The following is a 20,575-nucleotide window of genomic DNA, read 5'->3' as shown; positions in this document are numbered from 1 at the left end:
TTGGCTTTCTCTCTGCTTTCAGAGTTCTTCATGTTCTTTCTTCCGTTTGGTATTTTCAACTTAAAGTTTCTTCTCTCAAAATTGTCTGCAAAATTGTGTCCCTAAGAGTAACTTAAAGCTTATGGCATCCGATGGTTCGCTCTGCCCTTGCAGCCTTCTGTCCATCGCTAGCTGCTGTTTTTAACAAGAAATGGGAGAAAGTCATAAAACAGTGGACAGCATTACCTTCAACCTTCTCTCTCTCTCTCTCTCTCTCTCTCTCTCTCTCTCTCTCTCTCTCTCCTATCATCTATCTATCTATCTATCTATCTATCTATCTATCTATCTATCTATCATCTATAGAGTCTCAGTCCCAGATCTGGCCTCAAACTCTTTCTAATTGAGCATGAGCTTGAACTTCTGATTCTTCTGCATTAAGATAAAGAAATGAGCCAGGATCATACTGAAGATCAGCTGCACTTGAAATGCTTTTTTTTTTTTAAACTAAAGATTAAAAAAAAAATGAAAAGAAAAACAAAACCCAAGGTGTGGCAGCAGCCATCTTTAATCCCAGCACTTGTGAGTCAGAGGCAGGCAGATGGCTGTGAGTTCCAGGCCAGCCTGGGATACATAGTGAGACTCAGAATCTAAATAAATAAATGAAATGAAAAGGTTGGTTTATATGGGTTTATCTAGAAAAGTTAGCTAGTAGATTGTGAAGATGTCTGATACCACTGTAACTTGGCTCAGTAGCTAGGTGACCAGGAAACACCCCGCAATAATGCTGTAGATGGCATTCAAGAATAACAGCCCTGTCAGCAACATGAGTACCCCACTGCAGAGACAGCCTTTTCAGACGGCACCTCCAGGGTTGAGGGGTGCATCAGAAAACTGGTTCCCTGGCACAGTTTCTGCGTAGCTCCGCGGAAACAGCCATGGAGATGAAATAATAGCATGAAAATAATTTTGATTCTGAATTTCTCTAATGTCCCTGAATCATCTTTCTTCTCATAGTTATTCTCATACCACCCTCTCCCCATCCTGGGCCTCAAGGATCATTTCTGGTTCCTGCATTTGGGCCCAAAAAGGTTACAATCCGGCTGCCTGGCATCCTCTGAACCAGGGTGCGTTTCCCAGTTGCCCAGGTCCCCAGCAACAGCAGACTCTAAGTGCGTAGCATCAGCAAGTGTGGTCACAGGGTCCTGGCTGTAGTTTTTTCTTTTCTCTTCTGACTGTTCTGAAATGACAGTGGCAATCTTACTGTGTGTTTTGCTGGTCCGTTGTTACTCTGCAATATGTGTGCATGTGCCTGAAACCTTGTCACAGGACCTCGGTGCCATGTGTCCTCACTCTCAGGTCACCAGAGCACCCTGAAGTTAAGGGCTCTGGAAACCTGGAGACCTGGGTTCAAATCCTGATTTCATAACTTCCTGTCTGTGTGACTCGGGACACAGAACCTCTTCTCTCTAGTTCCACCCCTGTGAAACAGATATGGTAGTATTTCCCACTTCACAGACGGGACCAGGGAGAACCAGGTTATCCGGGTAAAAGAATTAAATAAGTGGTTGGAGCTCTCATAAACACTGCCTAATGTCTCTTCAGAGCAAAATCTGCTAGAGGCTCTACACAGATGAAAAAGGGAAGCGCTCTGACTGCTGTGCTGGGAAAAGGGGAACTGAGCCCTAGAAGGAGGAACTGAGCTCAGCTGACACTTACTACTGTCAGGGGTCGTCCTTGAACTCAGCGCACAAACAAGATGTGAGGTGGTGTTCATCATAGCTTTCAGTGGCCAGAGAGGGAAGTCCACGCCCCTGTGACCCCTTACCCACGCCCCTGTGACCCCTCACCCATGCCCCTGTGACCCCTTACTCATGCCCCTGTGACCCCTCACCCACACCCTTGTGACCCCTCACCCATGCCCTTGTGGGTTACCTCTAACCCATGTCTCTGTAATTCCTTATCCATACTCCCATAGGTTATCATCCCGTATCCACTGTGTTAGTTAGGGTTCTATTGCTGTGAAGAGACACCATGACCATGGTCTCTCTTATAAAAGAAAATATTTAATTGGGGCTGGTTTACAGTTCAGAAGTTTAGTCCATTATCGTCATGGTGGGAAGCATGGCGGCACACAGGCAGACATGATGCTGGAGAAGTATTTAAGAGTTCTGCATCTGGATCAGCAGGCAGCAGGTATAGAGAGTGACACTGGGCCTGGCCTGAGCTTCTAAAACCTCAAAGCCCATCCACACTGACACACTTCCTCCAACAAGGCCACCCCGACTCCAAGGCCACACCTCCAGTAACACCACTCCCTATGAGTCTGTGGGGGGCATTTTCATTCAGACCACACACTAAATTAGCTCCTGTGAGTTACCTCTCACCCATGCTCCTGTAGGTAACCCCTCGTGCATGATCCCATGAATAAGCCCAGTAAACTCATTGGCTCACAAAACAAATGAAATGTAGAGCTGGTGTTGTAGAGCATATCCATTGTTCCGGAGAGAACAAGAGTCCAAGCACACTGCAGCCACAAAACACACACTGTAATTGTGGAGATTCTGAGTGCAATTAACTGCTGTCCTGTTTCTGTGGAAACAGGGACTAGACAATGCCGTGCAAAGACGAGCCATACAGCTCATGCTAGTGACTTGTCTGCACTTGGAAGGACAAGACACAGCAAATGCAAACAGGACAAGCTGGCAGAAGAGAAAGTAACATTTTACAGACATTTAACTGTGATTGTGGACCATGACCATGGGTCCATCTTCTCACGGCACCTAAATCGTGGAGCTGGCCCAGGCCTAGGAGCGCCTACTCATTACTGCTTGCTGTCTTGTTTATTCTTGGGTGCTTTTAGAAGACATCACTCCCAATCCTAGTACCTCGAAACATCCATTTTGATTTTAAAATTACATTTATTTATTTATTTATTTATTTGTGTGTGTGTGTGTGTGTGTGTGTGTGTGTGTGTGTGTGTGTGTACAGGTCCACACGAATGCAGGGTTGGCATGGTAATGCATGGGTGTAGAGGTCAGAGGACAACTTTGGGAAGTTGGTCTCCTCTCACAGTGTGGAACCCAGGGGTCAAAATCAGTCCTCAGACTTGGCTACCATTGAGTCATCTATCTGGCCCCAAACAAACATGTTGCAATATTGTGATGGCTAAAGTTGTGTTTTAAATTTGAATTACTGTGTTTAAGAGATCTATAAAACAAAAATGTTTCTACCTTATAAGTCCTACTTGCCCAAAGACAGATAACTTCCTGGAATGCTAGGGGCTGTTCATGTAAGCTAAAAATCCATGTTTTCACTTTTATAAACAAGGTTGGTTGCCCCAACTGCACAGGATGTGCTTGATCACACATAGGAGAGAGGTACATAGGCAGGAAGTATGTCAGGATGTATGCTTGCCCCTGATTGGATGAAGGCTAGAAGTATATAGCCTTGTGGGTTTTGCCTTTATAAGCACCTGACTAACTAATTTGTGGCCATTCTCTGGGAATCCCAGGTATGGACCTGGTCAGTATCCATCATCCTGGCCAGTATTTAATGAAGCTTGCTTCAAATTTGACTCAAAAATTGTGGTAGGTCTTATTCTCACCCACTGGGATTAACAATATCTTATAATGTGTGTGATTTATAAAATAAATAACCATGTTCCCATTCCCCAGAAATAATAGTCACCAACACCAATAAAATCTGATTTTAATGTCCTTATGTCAGGGTTGGAGAAATAACTTCCTAGGTAAAATGCTCATAGTCAAATCATAAGGACGTTAGTTCAGATCACCAGAACCAAGAATAAGGTGGAGAACAGTCGAAGAAGACATTCAGTGTCGAACGCTGGCCTTCACGCACCACACGCACGTGCATACACACACACACACACACACACACACACACACACACACACACACACACACACGAGAGAGAGAGAGAGAGAGAGAGAGAGAAGAGAGAGAGAGAGAGAGAGAGAGAGATGGAAAGAGAGGGGGGAGAAAGCAAGTAAAACATGCAATGAGACCCTATAGTAAAAACAGATGACATTAAATTCTGGATAAGAGTAGCAAAATAGCCACAGAATATCATTAAAAACACCCTCCCCTTTCTAGTTATCCACCCTATGGGGAAAAAGGGAGAATGGAGAAAATTTTTAAAAAGAGAGAAGCATTAAATGAATTGTATCTTGAAGTCAGCAGTTCCCATGAAAAGCAGAAGTATGAGAGGGACATGAGGACGTGATGAGGTCAGAAGGCTTCCCACCCTCAACCTTTTCATCTCACTCAAAGTGTGAGAACAGCTAAGAGGTTGGGACTTGTCCCTGCCCTCAGCGTTTCTGACTGCAGGACAGTGAAATGGGGGCCGGTCAGATGTATGTAAAGAGAGAGTGCCAGTAATCACTTACACTCCGGCTTGGGTGTCATTTGTATGTGTTTCAAAGGTTTGTGGGCCAGAAGCTCAGTCCTCAATGGCATTGAGTTGGTGCAGCCTTGTAGATGTGGATGTAGTTAGGTCATTGGAAAGCTGCCATCAGAGGGGATTAGTATAGGTCTCCTAGGACTCAGGTTAGTTCTTACGAGAGTGGAATATCATGGAGAGGGCAAGCCTGGCTTCAGACCTTTCCCTGGGCTCCTGTCTCTGCCTCTCTTGTGTATACACTGCCACAGTTGTGATTCCATGAGGCCCTTGTCCAAGGCTGGACCAGTGGGAATCCAGTCTCCAAAAATATGAGCAAATACAATTCTGTTCATGGGGCAGGGTGGTGCACCCCTATTATCTCAGCACTTGGGCTAAGGCAGGGGAACAATGAATTTGAGGTCAGGTTATCTCAAAACAAACAAACAACTAAATCATTTACAAAATAAATTTCCCAACCTTAGGCATTTGGTTACGTTGGCAGAAAACAGAATAAAATAGCAAGTTGTGAGAAATTAGACAGAGACGGAAACTGGTTATTTTCAGATTGCTTCAAAGCCACATTCAATACTCCGAACTCAGCACAAGGGACTCAGTGAGTCCCACCCTCGCTGTCACTCATTCCCACACAGATGGCAGCACACGGCCACCTGAAACTTCAGGTTCAGTAGTGGGGGCCACTGGTTGGAACAAAGAAGGAAATCAGAAATGGGAATACTGTAGCAGGAGTGTCAGGGCTGTGGGGTGGCGGCCCAGGAGTCGGGATCCTCCCTAGAGGTGGACAAAGAAAGAAGTGGACACCCAGAAACGAAGGAAGTAAAGACTCAGAAGAGGGGGCAACGGACGTTTACTGAAGCAGAAAGTACCTGATCAGGAAGTGTGGGCTCCCCAGAACCAGCAGACCAGCGAGCTAGTGGTCTAGTCTGGTGCTTTACAGGGCCCTGGCTCTCCCCTCTTTGGTTCCCTCTTTTCTTTCTCTCTTCCCTCCTCTCCTCTCCTCTCCCACTATATCACCTCCTCCTTCGGACTGTCCTTGGCCCGGAAAGATAACCACAGTGAGTAAGGAGACATCCAAGCTGCAAAGGAGGGTGTCATCTCTCTTCACAGTCTAGCTGCTGTGGGGGAATGTTATCTCTTCCCCTCCAGCCTCTTCCCCAAGTGCTTACTTATTCCCTGGGAACTCTTCACAGAATCCTGTGAAGACCCTGAAGTTGACAGAGTCCTTTTAACTGCGGAGCTAAGAATAAATAGGCAAGGGACTGTCCTGAAAAAAGTGAGCTTGGTGATCTAAAACTCATACAAGACGCACCACTGGGGCAGGGAGACAGGGACCAGCAGTGTGAGAGAGGTAATGATCTTAAGTCTCAAAGAAAAATAACTCTCTAAAATCCAAGCAGACTGCCTAGCAAAAGGGTTAAAGCCACTTCTAAGTGTAGTGAGACAATTTAAAAACAACAACACTTATTTATGATAGTCACTTCTGTGAAGTCAGCTCACCTTAGATGTTTATTCTGTCAAGTCCAGCTGTCATATTTTATATGGACATAGGGACAGATAGGGAAGGTATTCTAGTTAAAGCGAGGCTGTTGTCCGTGTCTACACGGGGAGAGAAGTCCGCGCTCATTGTCTCTACGACTTTTCTCGTGGCTGTGAACACAAACCTGACAGGAGCAGCTGACTGGAGGAGAGGTTCCTTCTGGCTCACAGTTTGAGGAGATACAGACCGATGTGAGGGGAGGTGTGACAGGAGGAAGGCCCCATGGCGGCCGTGGTGACAGGCGTGGGAAGCAGCTGGCTCGCATCTCCATAGACCAGGAAGCAGAGAGAAGACAATATGCAGTCCCTACTCTAAATCCTCCAGTGTGCCCTACACACACACACACACACACACACACACACACACACACACACACCACACACACACACAACACACACACACACAACACACACACACACACACACACACACACACACACACACACACACACACACACACACAAACCTACTTCATCCAGTGACGTTCTACATCCTAACTTCCTAAACAGGGCACGGGCTGGAGACCAAGTATTCAAACACAACCTTGTGAGAACAAACTACAGTACTCACCTTGGGTGTCTTCCTACTTTCTCTGTACTTTTGTTTACTTCCAGCATTCTAGCAAAATCAAAGGTAATTTTTTGAGCGATTCTAGAGGCTCCTCAAAACTTACATACAGGCAAATAAAATCTGTCCCCAAAGTGATCTCACCATTTTGCTCTCACCAGCAGTGACAGAGCTCTGGTTGCTCCAGACCCTGGCCAGCCTTTGGTGGCATCAGCATCTTCATTTTCGACAGTCTGATAGCCCTGCAGTGGAAGGAAGCTCATGACTGTGTTACTCTGAATCTGTGTAGACAAGTAATGGGAGCATCTTCCCATTCTCCTCTCCTCCATCTCTACATCTTCCTTGGTGAGATGACCCTCTGATATCAGAGTTCTCGTTCACTGTCACGTCTCCAGCTCCTGGTAGATTTTGTACAGCAGTGTTGTCTATCTGCTGTCTTTGGGGCCTTGTTCCTGGTTTGTTTCTCCTCTCAGTCTCTTGATGCTATCTTTCAACAAGTTAACTATTTTAAAAACCATGTATTTTGATTAAAAAAAAAAAAGCTCTAGTCGGTCAATGGAACAAGACTAGGAATAGACTTGGTGTGTGGTGAGTCCTAGAGTTTGTGTATGAAATTGGGCATCTTTCAGCTCAGGGCAGAAGGATTGTTTATTGCAACTGGTATCATTGTGTAAAAGCACCTGGCACTTGCCCCACATGCCTAAAGTCCTGAGACACATCCCCCTAAACCATAAAGGTGGAAGGAGAGAACTGACTCCACATATGTGCCATGTGCACACATGCCCATGAACACACACACACACACACACACACACACACACACACACATGCCTAAAGTCCTGAGACACATCCCCCTAAACCATAAAGGTGGAAGGAGAGAACTGACTCCACATATGTGCCATGTGCACACATGCCCATGAACACACACACACACACACACACACACACACACACACACACACACACGAGAGAGAGAGAGAGAGAGAGAGAGAGAGACAGACAGACAGAAAGACAGAAAGACTGAGAGAGAGTAAAAAACAGTTTTAATTTTTCTTCATTTTGAAGACTATCAGTTTTACATATCATATCATATACCACATTAAATTAAATCTCAGGGAAGAAAGATCCAAGTATAAACAGAATGATTAGAAGAAAATGTAAGACTAAGTGTGCAAGACACTTTTATTACTTTACTTTTATGGGAAGGTTAAATTATTTTTAGACTTTTTAAATGTGTATGGGAATTTTGCCTGCATGCAGTACCCATAGAAGCCTCTGGAATTGGAACTAAAGACAGTTGTGAGCCATCATGTGAGTGCTGGAAACTGGAACCCTGGTCCTCTGCCATGAGCAGAAAGCATTCTTAACTTCGAACTGTCTCTCCAGCACCTAAAAGATTACATTTTCTCTCTGAAGTTTTATTTAAATTTTTCCAGACTTGTTGAAGTTTAATTGACAAAAATGATGTATATTTTCAATGTGCAATGTGGTGCTTCTGAAGTCATTACCGTAATCGAGCTAATTAACATCTGTCACCACAGTTGGAAAGAGGAAAACATGAATTATAAGGCCTAGAGAATTCAAGGTGGTGGTGGTGCACACCTTTAATCCCAGCACTCAGAGGCAGAGAGAGGTGGATCTCTGTGAGTTCGAGGCCAGTCTGGTCTACAGAGTGAGTTCCAGGATAGCCAGGGAAACACAGAGAAACCCTGCCTCAAAAAAGAAAAAATAAATGAATAAATCACTCTCAGAGACACTGTACCCATAAATTAAAGGAAATTGTACTCAGACTTACAGTCCACATTCTTATCACCTGCTGAACATGTATCTTAAAAATGTTCAAGGACTAGTTACAACCCAGGTTTCTGTCAGAGACAAAAGCACTTTCTTGTTGAATGAAAATGCCTTCTTCCTGGATTCACGCAGTTCCCACAAATAATTTTTCAGGGCTGATGAGTGGCTCACAGTCAAATGTCACTGAGAGCACAAGGAAGTGAGCCACCATGAGCAAGAAACAGCAGAAATACAGACAAAATAGCCAGATATGGAAAGACTTCATGAGTCAGAATTAGCATTGAAAACAGCTATACTGCACATGCTATTTTTAAAGTCTTATTAAAGAGCCTGTAGTCAAGAAACAGATTTTTTGAAAGTTGCTGTGCTGGGAAGTCCCAGGTGCAGAGATTAACAGAGGGCTTTCGGGGCTGGCATACTGTCACAACAAGGATGCCGGTGTGTAAGGGGGAAGCCTACGGGGCAGTCTTCAGAAGACCACGACACGTGAAGAGAAGAAACACTGGGGAACATGTTGACTGGTAAGAATTCCATTTTTCTAGGTATTTGTGTGATTAACTTCAGTGGCAATTAACACTGAAGATGACTCAGAGGTAGGGAGGACCATGATGTCACCTTGTCTCCACTCAGTGAAACTCTAGAGAGACACAGCCAGTTGAAAAAAGTTGCGTTTATTCAGCACACACTGATCCAAGTCCCATGTCCCACTTTCTTACTGCTGTGTAGAAGTTTCCTTTGAGTTAAAACATTCCATCTTGGAGGGAAGTTAATCAACACTCAGGATGTCCTAAAGGGAAGCTCACGAAGACTCAGGAAGTAAATTCAGAAGCCTCAGGAAGTTCCTCAAACTGACCAGAAACGCTAGGCCCCTTCCCCTCCCACAAGGTTATGTAAGTGACAAGGACTGTGTGTGAGAGACACCTGCAGACCAGACAAGCTGCCTGGAAGAGAGACTGCAGAGTTCTCGCTGGCTGGGCTGGGCTCTCATCACGCAGCTGCCTTTGAGTCATTCCTGCTCCTGTAAGTAGCACCTAACCCCTACTCCTAAAAGTAACCCCAATAAACAACTGGTTCGCCAAACTGAACTTTGATGGTTTGGCTATTTTGGTCTGTTACTGAGTCCCTATCTGGGGTGAGTAGATGTTTGCCCATCTCTCCCTAGAGAACCGTCATTAAAAATCCACACCCTTGAAAACCCCTATGGACTCTGCAGCCTCCTCCAAGAGAACAATGGCTATTTTGCTGTTTCACTGAAACCAAATTAAGTCTAACGATTGACAAATAATTAACCATAATAAATGATGAAGAACAATAAAAATCCTCCACTCAGGTTAAAATGTTTAAAGGCAAAAAATGAATAGAAACAGAAGCCCAGGAACATTTTAGGGGGTGACAACAGAGGGGCTCCCGGTGAGTGTAAACAGCCCGCACCCCGTCATTTTCTTCGGTGGTGATCACAACCTGATATGTTGCCTGGATGACTCTGCTTGGGCTTAGGGCACAGCTTTTAACACAGGCGCTTAAATAATCAGGGCTGCCAAGAGACTCTCGATGCTGTTTATGGGGAGTTTTAAAGAGCAGCGTCCTATGGAAAGACTCAAATGGGCATGGAGAGATGAGTTAGTGGGTAAAGTGCTTGCCATACTAGCACTCGGACCTGAATGTGATGCCCAGCACCCACGTGAAAACCAGGGTGAGAGGGGGCAGGTAGGAGGCAGAGACGGGCGAAGACATAGGCTTGCTGCCTGTGTAGTAAGATACACAATACAACTAGTGTAACCAAACAGATGAACTGGATCCAGGTTCGGGGAAAAACCCTGTCTCACGAAGTCAGGTGGAAAGGGATGGAGGAATTAATCTGGTGTCAGCCTCTGGCCTCAGCATGTTTTTGTGTGCATACATGTACACATCTACACACACCTGTGCATACTGCACACACTTGCACATAAGAACACATGCACATACATGGACACTAATCAGTTAAAAACAAGTTAAAAATTAAACTAAAAAACAAAACAAAGGTCACACAGATTTTACAGAAACAATGAACTTGTTTGGTAGTCTCAGAGTGCTGAACTGGGAATATGCACACCAGAACACTAGGAGTATAGTCATGGGGGGGGTGGCTTTTAATGGCACAATGAGTGTGTCAGGCCCCAGTGCTATGTACAAACAATCTTCTCTTGTTTGCAAAGAGCACTAATAAGGGCAGTGTCAGTTCAAAGTAACATGGTAACTAGCTGGACCCATGTTCTTGCAGAAAGGTTTTCTGTGTAAGGTTGTTGTGGCCTTTGTACAAGGTTGCTTTTGACAAAGTTTTGTGATAATCCTTGGCATTATTCCCATGTGTCTTAGGTACTATCTTTTACCATCTTCCCATTGTGTTTACTATTTACCTGCCTCTCTACCCCAGTTTTCACATGGATACTGTATTGGTGAAATTATTAAGGCCACTCCATGTAGTTAAAAGGAAGATTTATTTAGTGAGTAACTTACAAATTAAGGGATAGGTGGGTCGTGGGGTCTGGGGAAGGTGTATCGCAGTCCAGCGGTGTTCTCTGGAGCTCTGCTCAGTCAACCTCCACCGTCTAGGGTCCAGGAACAGAAAGAGCACTCGCCCATCCAGGTCTCGGGTCTCCAGGTGCCTCCCCTGGCCCCACCTCATAGGTGTGACAGTTGCCAGAGTCTCAATGGGGGTTGGAACCTCCAGATTCAAGCTGGAATGGCTACCCACTACATCTCCCCCTTTTTGTCTAAATAAGAAGGTTATAAACTAATACAAGACTATATACAAAGGAATGGTTATCAAATATTGTCCAGGAATAATGAGGGATAATGACCTAGATAAGATGGAACTACAACCAATGCAAAAAATATCAAGCAAGAAACACATACTAAAATCCAGAGAAGTATAGAGCATAGGTAAATGACATGTTATAAAGATCATTCCAAAAGGTGTCCTATCCTAAAGAACCTGAATCTACTACTTAATATGTTCTATCTAAGATATTATATATACTAAGTTGTAACTATAACTGCTAGTCTTCAATCCCATCAAAGACCTGAGAAGGAACATAATGGTACCTGAGAATGGTAGATGGATGCAAGCAACTTTCGGGAATCTTGCGAGAGTAGACCAACACAGCTGGTAGCCTGGACAGTCACCTAATGTTTCTCAGCATTGTTGGTGCATTCAAATTGGCTGCAGGCCTAGAGTATCTGACAGACCATTTTCAGAAGCAGAAATTCTGAAAGACCATCTTACCCTGTCTTGGCAGAGTACAGTGGTCGCTTTCCTTGTGTCCCGCTTGTCCAGAAAGGACAGCATTGCATTTGTACTGTCAGCCGTCAAGGCAAGGGCAGTTCTTTGCCCAGTAGACCATTTTGTGCCAAGAAGACAAACTTCCAAATGGAAATGTCTTAGAAGCCCAACATTCTCTCCGGATCAAATTGGTGCAGCCAGGAGCAATACCCAAGATCTGGATGGGTGAATGCTCTCTCGGTTCCAGGACCCTGAACAGTGGAGATGGACCTAGCAGAGCTCCAGAGAACACCGCTGGACTGGCCACCCACTACAGTACTGGGAATCAAACTCAGGTCATTCTGATTTCATGGCAAGTATGTTACCTCTTAGCCACCTCTCCATCCCTGTTTCTGTGTTTTGACAGGACACTGATCTTTAAAATTCACCACAAACAGCATCTAGAATCTCATTGTGTTTATTTATCTATTGACTATATCTAAATACTCATAGTATTTATTTATTATTGGTTAGAGTTTGACAGTGACCGATTTGATTCTGACAACGGTAACAGACTAAGAGAAAACAAAACCAAAAACAGGTCAAGAACTGCAGGACAGGTTCAAGAAACAGACTGTGGGCAACAGGTAACACCCTCAGAAACAGCTTTTTTTTTTCAGGCAAAAGCCTCTGGGGCCACCTTTCCGATCACTCATGTTGCCTAGCCATGGTGGTGGCAGAAGCATCTTGGTCTATTGACCTTAAACACAGTGCATAGTAAGCAGTCTCAGTCTTGGGCTTGACAAGTCGGGCTGTGGTGGAGGGAGAAGGGGTCTGGGGGAGCTTGGGGTTGGGTCCCTGGGACTTCCAGATCTGGAGAATGGGTATGTCCTGCCAGCGGACTAAGGGCCAGTTATATAGAGGTGCTGCCTGGCTCCAGTAAGTTTGTGATGTTGCCCCACCCAGGTTCAGGGGTGCTGACCACGCTGCTGCTCTACTCAGCTCAGGTTCAGGGTGATAATCAGTTGAGCTTGGCTTGGGGATCTGGGACTCAGGTTCAGGTACCGGTGCTACTTGACTAAGTTCAAGGTACTGCCCGGTTTAGGGTTCTGTCCCGTCCAGATTCGGGGTCTTAATTGTCTCAGGCTGGGTTCAACGTGCTGTCCCGTTCTAGCTCGGGTTCGGAGTGTTACTACCCTGGATCTTGGGGTACTTCCTAGCCCGGAATCCATTCCGGGAGCTGCCCAACTATGCTGGATTCTGGGCGGGGTGCTCAGGTTCCGGGCCACGGAAGAAGCGCGGGCGCTGCCCGGACACTATGAGGAAGTTCCCCGGAGGAGGAAGCGGCGAGCCGGGCGGCGGGGAGAACCGGGGACCCGTGATAACCAAACAGGAGGAGAAGGCTGCGGAGAAACACGAGGTGGGAGGAGGAGAAGGGGTTGGAGGACTTGGCCACCTGCCCAGGTAGGCGGCGGCCTCGGCCTCCCCTAGGCGACAGACCTTGGCTACTCCAGGCTGGACCGCGGCTTCGCACCAGCGGCGGCTGCAGAGCGCTGACCCGCTTGGCCCCCCGCGCGCCGGACCGGACTCCGGCGAGCACAAGCGCGCGCCCGGGGCTCAGGGAGCGCGGCCGGCAGCGGGGCCGAGCCGGGAGCTCCGCCCCTCGGCTGCGCACCTCATCTGGCGGTTCGGCGAACCCCAGTACTGCCACTGTGCGCGCCCCCGAAGCGATGCAGAGTCCCAGAGCCTCTGAAATGCGGTAGGTGAGGGAAAGATCAGTCTCACCAAACTCTGAACCCCTGCCCAAACCAGGAGGCTCGCTCTATTTGGCGGACTTCCTTTGTGAAGTCTTCTCTCCAAAGCCTTGAAGTTTGTTTAGGCATTAAGGTGTGCATTTGACTATATGTCACTAAGGCTCTCAAAACTTAACCTCACCTAAAAGCCATTGAAAAGAGACTCACTTCCCTGAAAGTCTGTGGAGTAGAAAGAATTGGGAAGGTCAGGTTCCCGTTTTCTTGGGAACGACTTTTTAGGTTTTCCTGGCTGACCAATATTGTGTTCAAAGTTAAGCAAAATTCTCGATTGGGGGTATTTTTTTCCCCTTGGCGTCTTCTCTCTCTCTCTCTCTCTCTCTCTCTCTCTCTCTCTCTCTCTCTCTCTCTCTCTCTCTCCATTTTAGCATGTGATATAAAAAGAGATGGACGGGTGGACGCCCCTGAATTTTAACGTTAAAAATACACCATGCGAGTGATGCGGGGCATTCCTGGAATACTGGGATCAGGCTTTTGATTTATTCATGACAAACTCTCAGTCTTTTACACAGAGTTTAAATCAGATGTCATTAAACACAATAATGTGTTTTCTCTCTCTGCGATGGCAGTTCAAATACTGTGTGGATATATTTATATTTGAGTAAAAAATATTTAAATACAAGATATCAGGTGTTTTAAGTGATAAATTTTGTCACTTGAAACTATTTCACCAAGTCATTTTGTTCTATCCAAATCAATAATTTTGTTTTAATATATTCAGGGAAATTTTTCAGTAAAACAAAAATTGATTTGTATTCTGTATTTGAAATGCTTATTCAAATATGCCAGATTAATTTTAAAAAGTCTTTAAAACATTTTTTTATGTTTTAGCTTAGGATAAAGAATGGGGAATATATTTCATCCCCGAGAGATGAAATTGATAGAAAATATTATTTTATTGCTAGGTTGGCATGAAATGGTTCTTTGGTCCTTTTAAGGCCATATTTAATATTCAACATGTAGGTATGATCTCTCTGGTTTGATTTTGATTTTTAGGCAAAGAACTCTTAGTAGAACTTACCCAGCAAACTGTCCCTCATGGTTCAATGCGTGTTTGGGATTTAGGAGTTTTCAAAATTTAAGGTTTACATTTAGAATTCAGAAGGGTATTCGTATACAGGAACCCTGTTGCTTGTGATCACTCTGGCACTGTTGGGCAGTGTGTTGTTATCCCAGGCACCACCATCTCTTCACGCTCCATAGTGCCTGTATTCCGAGGGGAATAGATACCAACTATAAATAGCTTGTGTCGGTTTAGACCAGGTGGTGTCATTCAATGAGGTTCCTTAAAACTTAGAGCGAGAAAAGAAAAACAAGCCCTGTTTTTCACAGCCGGGGCTCAAGGACAGGGTCTGTTTTGACTCCTTTAACTATAGTGTGCTTTTGAAAGTCAAGTGCATTTACTGCGGCACAGCTCACCCCTTCCAGTTAGCGAGTGGGCAGTTCCCCATTGTCGGGGTGCGGGAAATACCAAGGGCCCACCAAATGTCCATGCATTTTAGTTAAATCCCATGACATCCAAGTAACAGCAGGCGGTTTCATCCTTTAGAAATAAAGTTTCAAAGAGACATAGTCCCATCATTCCTGTGACTTCAGGAGAGAACAAAAGTCCCTCCAGGAAGGGGCGTGGTCATTCCTCACAGCTGCAGTCCTGGGAAGACAAGCTTCCGGTTCCCACCAAGGCGGTGGAGCCTTTGTTACTGTTTCTGTTCTCTTTGCCCAAGCCAATGTGCAACCTCTCAGCTTTCGCTGTATGGACCTGTTTCCGACTACCCCAGCTGGCCTCTTCTACCCTCGTTTGCAGCCTTTAGCCGTTTTCTCTGTTCCTGGATTGGTGTTGTGACAACTGGGTGGTGCCTTTATGTCAGAAGACAGTCTTGACGAAGATGTAGTTCGATTGCTTACCTTAGTTGGCTTGGTATCAACATAGTCTTCAACCTTGCATTTGAACACTAGGCAGAAGAGGTTTTCCTATGGGAATGCTGCATAAAGGCTAAAATAATAGCTAGGCTGACTGGATTTTATGAAGATTCATGAATTTTGATATATTTTCAGGGCTATTTTTCATTTGATTATAACTTTGACAAAAATGTTGGCTTCGATCATTTTGAGGGTTTTTTGTTTTGTTTTGGTTTTAGTTTTTTGGTTTTTTTTTTTTTTTACTCTTTTAAGAATCAATTCAGGGAGAAAGAGAGGGGGTTCATCAGCTAAGAAAACTTAACTGTTCTTGCAAAGGACTGGGGTTCTTTTCCCAGCACCCAGTCTGAGGATCACAACCATGTGATAACTCCACTACCTGGAGGCTCCAACTCCCCCTTCTGGCTTCCACAGGCACTGCATGATTATGCACAAATGTACACTCACACATACACCTGCACATAAAATGAAATAAACCTTTAGAAAAGAAACAATTATGTAGGCAGGTGTGGGGACACTTCTGTAATCGTAACACTTGGAAGTCAAAGGCAGGAGGATCAAGAGTTCAAGGTCATCCTTCGCTATACACTAAGACTGAGACTAGCCTAAACTAAAGGAGACACTATTTAAAAAGAAAAGAAAGAAAATGGTGTACTGGGGAGCAGGAAGTAGCTAGGGGTGCAATTCAGTCAATACTTGCCTAGCATGAAGAAGTCCCCAACACCAAATCAACCATATGTGGTAGCACATACTCATAATCCTAGCACTTGGGAAGTAGAGATCAAAAGTCCAAGGACATCCTCAGGTATTTACCCAGTTTGAGTCAAGCCTGACTATATGAGAGCCTTCCTGTCTCAAAAATAAAAAGTAAAAATAGAACTATGTAACTTTTTGTTTATATCTTTTAAAACTCATTGACTGAATTTAAATATCAATATAATCAAATATGGTTAAAACCAAAGCTATGCAAAGAAAGCATATTTCATTTATGTTGTGATCAGTTTAATAGATCCAAAGTGGCCCCCTCTTTGTCTTTCATTTTGTGGGAACTTAGGGTGGGAAGAAGATGTGCAGGCATTAGGAATATTGTAGTGGCTGGTTGGGATGAGGAGAGAGCAGCTGTCATGAGGGAAAAACAAAGGAACCCCTTGCTCCTCCATACAGAGTCCCGACTCTGGAAGCTGTGGTGTGCCCGCACTCCTAGGACAGCCTTCAGGCTTGGGTGGCAACACAGGTGTGGGGAGGATTGAGCCTGCTGGAGTAGGCCAGCTAGGAGAGGGAGAGCAGACGCCCATGTGGCAGACCTGGTGCTGTGAATGGAGAGGAAGGACTCAGGACAGTTAGGGAAATCCATAATTTCAGTACTGGTGAACTTACGTGGATTCAGCACATCTATAAAGATATTGAAATACCCACCACGGAACTCACAACTGCCTTTGTCTGTAGGCTTAACTACACTGATGGACCTTTGCTCTAGCTAGATCAACCTCATATGTCATTCACTTGACAGTTCCTGTGGGGTTGCCATGGAAATGTCTTAATGTGACCCAGGTTAATTCTGTCTTTTTACTTCATTTTAATTTAACTGAAAAATTTCCTCCTTCAGCTGTAGCGTCCTGTCTTTCTGCCCCATAGTCCTGCTTCCAGGAATCAAGCTTTTCATTCTGGAAACTGCTCATTTACTCTTGCAAGGCACACTGACTAGTTTATTGTGTGATTCCATTTCAGACAGTGTATCTGAGAATGAGGAGTGGGTAGACTCCAATGATAATCATTCTGTGATTTGGGTTTGACGGTTTTCAGCATTTGTTTACTGATGTTGTCTACTACCATTCATGAGTCCACACGTGGCCATGGCATCTCCACTGTCCTCCCCCCGTCCTCCCCTCCCCCGTGTTCCCTGCCCAGGGCTCCTGTGTAGCCATCAGGGTTGGCAGCCTCGCCAGCTACGGGCACTAGGACCCCTTGGGTATTCTATGATTTGAATAGTTTGCCTAGGGTCCCCAAAGGTCTGTGTGCTTGGGTCCTCAGAGTGGGCGTTGAAAGGCAGTTGTACCCTTAAAAAGTGGGTCCTAGCCAGGGTCAGGGGGTGGGCTATGGGGGTATTGTCCTCAGAGGAGATTTGCATACTTCTTCAGGGACCCCAAGTGAACAGCAAGCCTGGCTACTGATCGCCTTTGGCTCCTATCTCTACATTTGCTCTCTTCCTCACTCATGACCCCTGCCAAGGTTCCTTCTGCTGTGTTATTCTGTGGCTCAGAGTGCTGTACCAGCAGCAAAACAGATGGGATCACCCTGTCTTGCAAGTCCAAAATTGTGAGCTCAGTAAACTTCTACCAAGTACTGAGCTTCAGGTATTTTGTTATAGCAACAAAAGATGGGCGAGTCCGTTGTGCAATGCCCTGGCATTCCCTGTCTTCCTTTACCCTCTCTGCTCTTCCTAGGGCAGAACTTGATTTTGACATTTTCTTAGTTGGCACGGAACTTAATAGAATTTTCTTCTCAACTTTATGACATAAAACTGAAACCTCTTTTGCACAAGTTTCCACATAGTCAAAAATACACCAAGTTATCTCTCAGTTCCATTTTCTTCTTCTTCTTTTTAACCCCCTGGAACTATCTCCTGTCTTGCTCCAGGCTGACAGGGGTTCTTCACTCTGGCAGGACATATGTTAAAGAAGAAGGCCTTTACGGAGTTTGTTGACTAAATATATTTCTTGGTACCCACTGCACTCAGTTCTGCATTTTGGAGGCCTTTGTATAGATCTTAAAACCATTCAGGTCAGTAAGTAGATACATGGTATTACCATAATCTGTTGTCATAATTGGTGGGCACATTTCCCATAAACTTTTTAATCTCTGTGGTTATTTATTTTCTTATTTTCAATAGAATTTCTATGGTTTCTTCCATTTGAATGTATTTTGAATCATGCTATGTGAGAGATTGTTTTCACCTCCAAAGCAGCAGTCAGACATCCACATTCTAAATTGCGTATTCACCCATCACCAATGCTCTATTATCTGAGAGAGAGGAATGGTGCTCTCTCTGGAAAGCCCAGACCTGGCCTTCCCCTCAGTTCTTATAACCACGCTGGGGTGACTGTCGTGAGCTGTGAACATCACCTCTTGAAAATTGTCTTTGAACCAATACGGCAAACATAAGAAGGGTGAAGCTTAGCGAGCAGAACCCTTCTGAAGGACATGGTGAAACGGCCACTGTCACTCTCTAAGTTTAGAGTCGTACATGGCCAGAAATGTGTCTTTTTCAAGTTAGGGGAATTATAACAAAGGAAGGTTTTGTTGGAAGGATGGGTAGTGAATGGACCAGGAAGGAAAGTAATTTTGAAGCATGACATTTGTCATAATAGTTGGGCAAATTCTGTCCACAAATAAGGACCAAAGCTTCCAGAGATTGAGAATTGCCCAACGTCATGCAGACTCAATTTTCAAAGGTGTTTGTGCACTGCCACCTGGAAGTTGTCTGCGCCCCTGATGCTCAGGTCCATCTTGAGATGTGGAGAGATCTGGGGTGTGGCCTCCTGCCCCATTCTACCTGGAGCCATAGGAGAGGAATAGGGGGAGGTCTCTGTTTTAGAACAGTTTACGGGATAAATAGCACATTCTTGAGGGCTAAGGAGTTTCAACTGCATTGGAATTTGTGAGTGTGCTGGGTTGTGTATTGTTAGTTGTGAAGACTGGATGGTCCAGAAATGTGTGTGTGTGTGTGTGTGTGTGTGTGTGTGTGTGTGTGTAGAGACGCAACCAGTTTCATTCTGTACACAAGTGTTTATATTCATAAAATCTGCCAGTCTTGGAATTTTCAGGTGTTTGAGAATGTCAGTCTATTCTCAGCCGACTGACACACTCACAAAAGATGAATACGTATAAAATAACTCAGGGAGAGAAAGTGTACATCCACCTGCACCCACTTCTACACAAGTCCGCTGGAACGGTTTCCATCTTCGTGATTATTTTCTCACATTATTCTTAGTCCATCCGGTATTTTGAGATCACACCATTGATTCTATGCCTGCTTCTGAGAACTGGCTTTTTTCTCATGAGGACACAAGCTGCTTTTATTATGGTTGAGAGCTCCAGCTATGGTTTCTGGGTGACTGTGGCTTAACATCTGGGTGTCTCAGGCTGCAGCAGAGGGTGACCTGAAGGCTGCTGTTGTGTAAGCCGTATGCTGACTGTGTATGCGGTCACTTGCTCGGCTCCAAATGTGTCTATCTGCACTGCTGTACTGACCACAGAGAGCCCCAGGACTTGTCACATACACCTTTTGATGCTAACTCTGGGACTGTGGCTTTGATCAGCAGCCATCCAACTCTGAACGGTGGTTTCCTAGGGCCCCTTGGAGCAGCGTAGTTGACAGAGGCATCCAGGACCCTGACTCCACCATTATCTTTAGTTACTTAGGCTCATGTTATCTCGTGATGTTATCTTGCTGCTCTCTGAAAGAGCAGCAAGTGCTCTTAGCCACTGAGCCACCTCTCCACTCCGGTCCTGTTTTATAATCACTGCCCTGGAGCTCAACAAGTAGGCGCTACTGGCTGGCAAGTGAGACTGAGGAATCCTCCTGTCTCTGTCTCCCTCCCCAGCACTGGGGTTACAAGTGTGGGCCCCCAGGTCCAGCATTTTTACATGAATTTTTGAGACTGAACTTGGTCCTCATGCTTTGGGAGGTGGGTTATTGACTGAGCCATCTCAGCCCTCTTATACACTCATCTGTCTGTCTGTGTGTCTGTGTATCTACCCATCCATCCATCCACCCATCTAGCTATCTAGCTATCTTCCTACCTACCTACCTACCTACTGACCAACCGACCGACCTATCTCCCTATCAGATATGCTTTGTACACAGCAGAGCAGATATTTGGGACAAGATGTACTACCCCTTTAATAAAAATGAAAATCTATAGCCTCCGACTTTGGCCTTAATGAGAGAAACTTCTGGAGGGAGAAGTACACAGAACTCACAAACTGTCCCTTGAGGTATATTTATACAGTGTCAATCATGGCCTCTCTTCCCTACCATGTTAGTCTCAGGGTGGGCATGCATGCTTTCCAGATGGTCCAAGAAGGCTTCCCTCTAGCTTCCCTGTCAATGGCGTTCAACATGCAGCATGTAGCCATGTACATTTCAACTAAACTTAAACAATTCAGGACTACATTACCCATATTGCAAGGGCCTTGTAGCTGGTGGCTCTGTGTCAGTGTAGATATGCATTCCCAGGGTGAAAGGACTACTGGACCCTAAGTTAGACCTGAGCCCTCCCTCATGCTGAGAGGATACTTGGGTAGCCTG

The 20,575-nt window shown here is 45.2% G+C and overlaps 1 protein-coding gene across 1 annotated transcript in view; it reads left to right on the top strand.

Moving 5' to 3' along the window:
• The first annotated feature begins 12,870 nt into the window (after nucleotides 1–12,870).
• The window catches only part of Syk (spleen associated tyrosine kinase), a 78,093-nt gene continuing 70,388 nt past the window's right edge, over nucleotides 12,871–20,575 (top strand). Inside the window, exon 1 of the mRNA XM_028863795.2 lies at nucleotides 12,871–13,295. The gene's annotated coding sequence lies outside the window, so the exon portion shown is untranslated. The remainder of the gene's footprint in view (nucleotides 13,296–20,575) is intronic.

This window comes from Peromyscus leucopus, chromosome 5 (assembly GCF_004664715.2).
Source record: "Peromyscus leucopus breed LL Stock chromosome 5, UCI_PerLeu_2.1, whole genome shotgun sequence".
Taxonomy (NCBI): domain Eukaryota; kingdom Metazoa; phylum Chordata; class Mammalia; order Rodentia; family Cricetidae; genus Peromyscus; species Peromyscus leucopus.
Note: the sequence above shows the minus strand (reverse complement) of the source record. Positions and strands in the feature narration are given on the sequence as shown.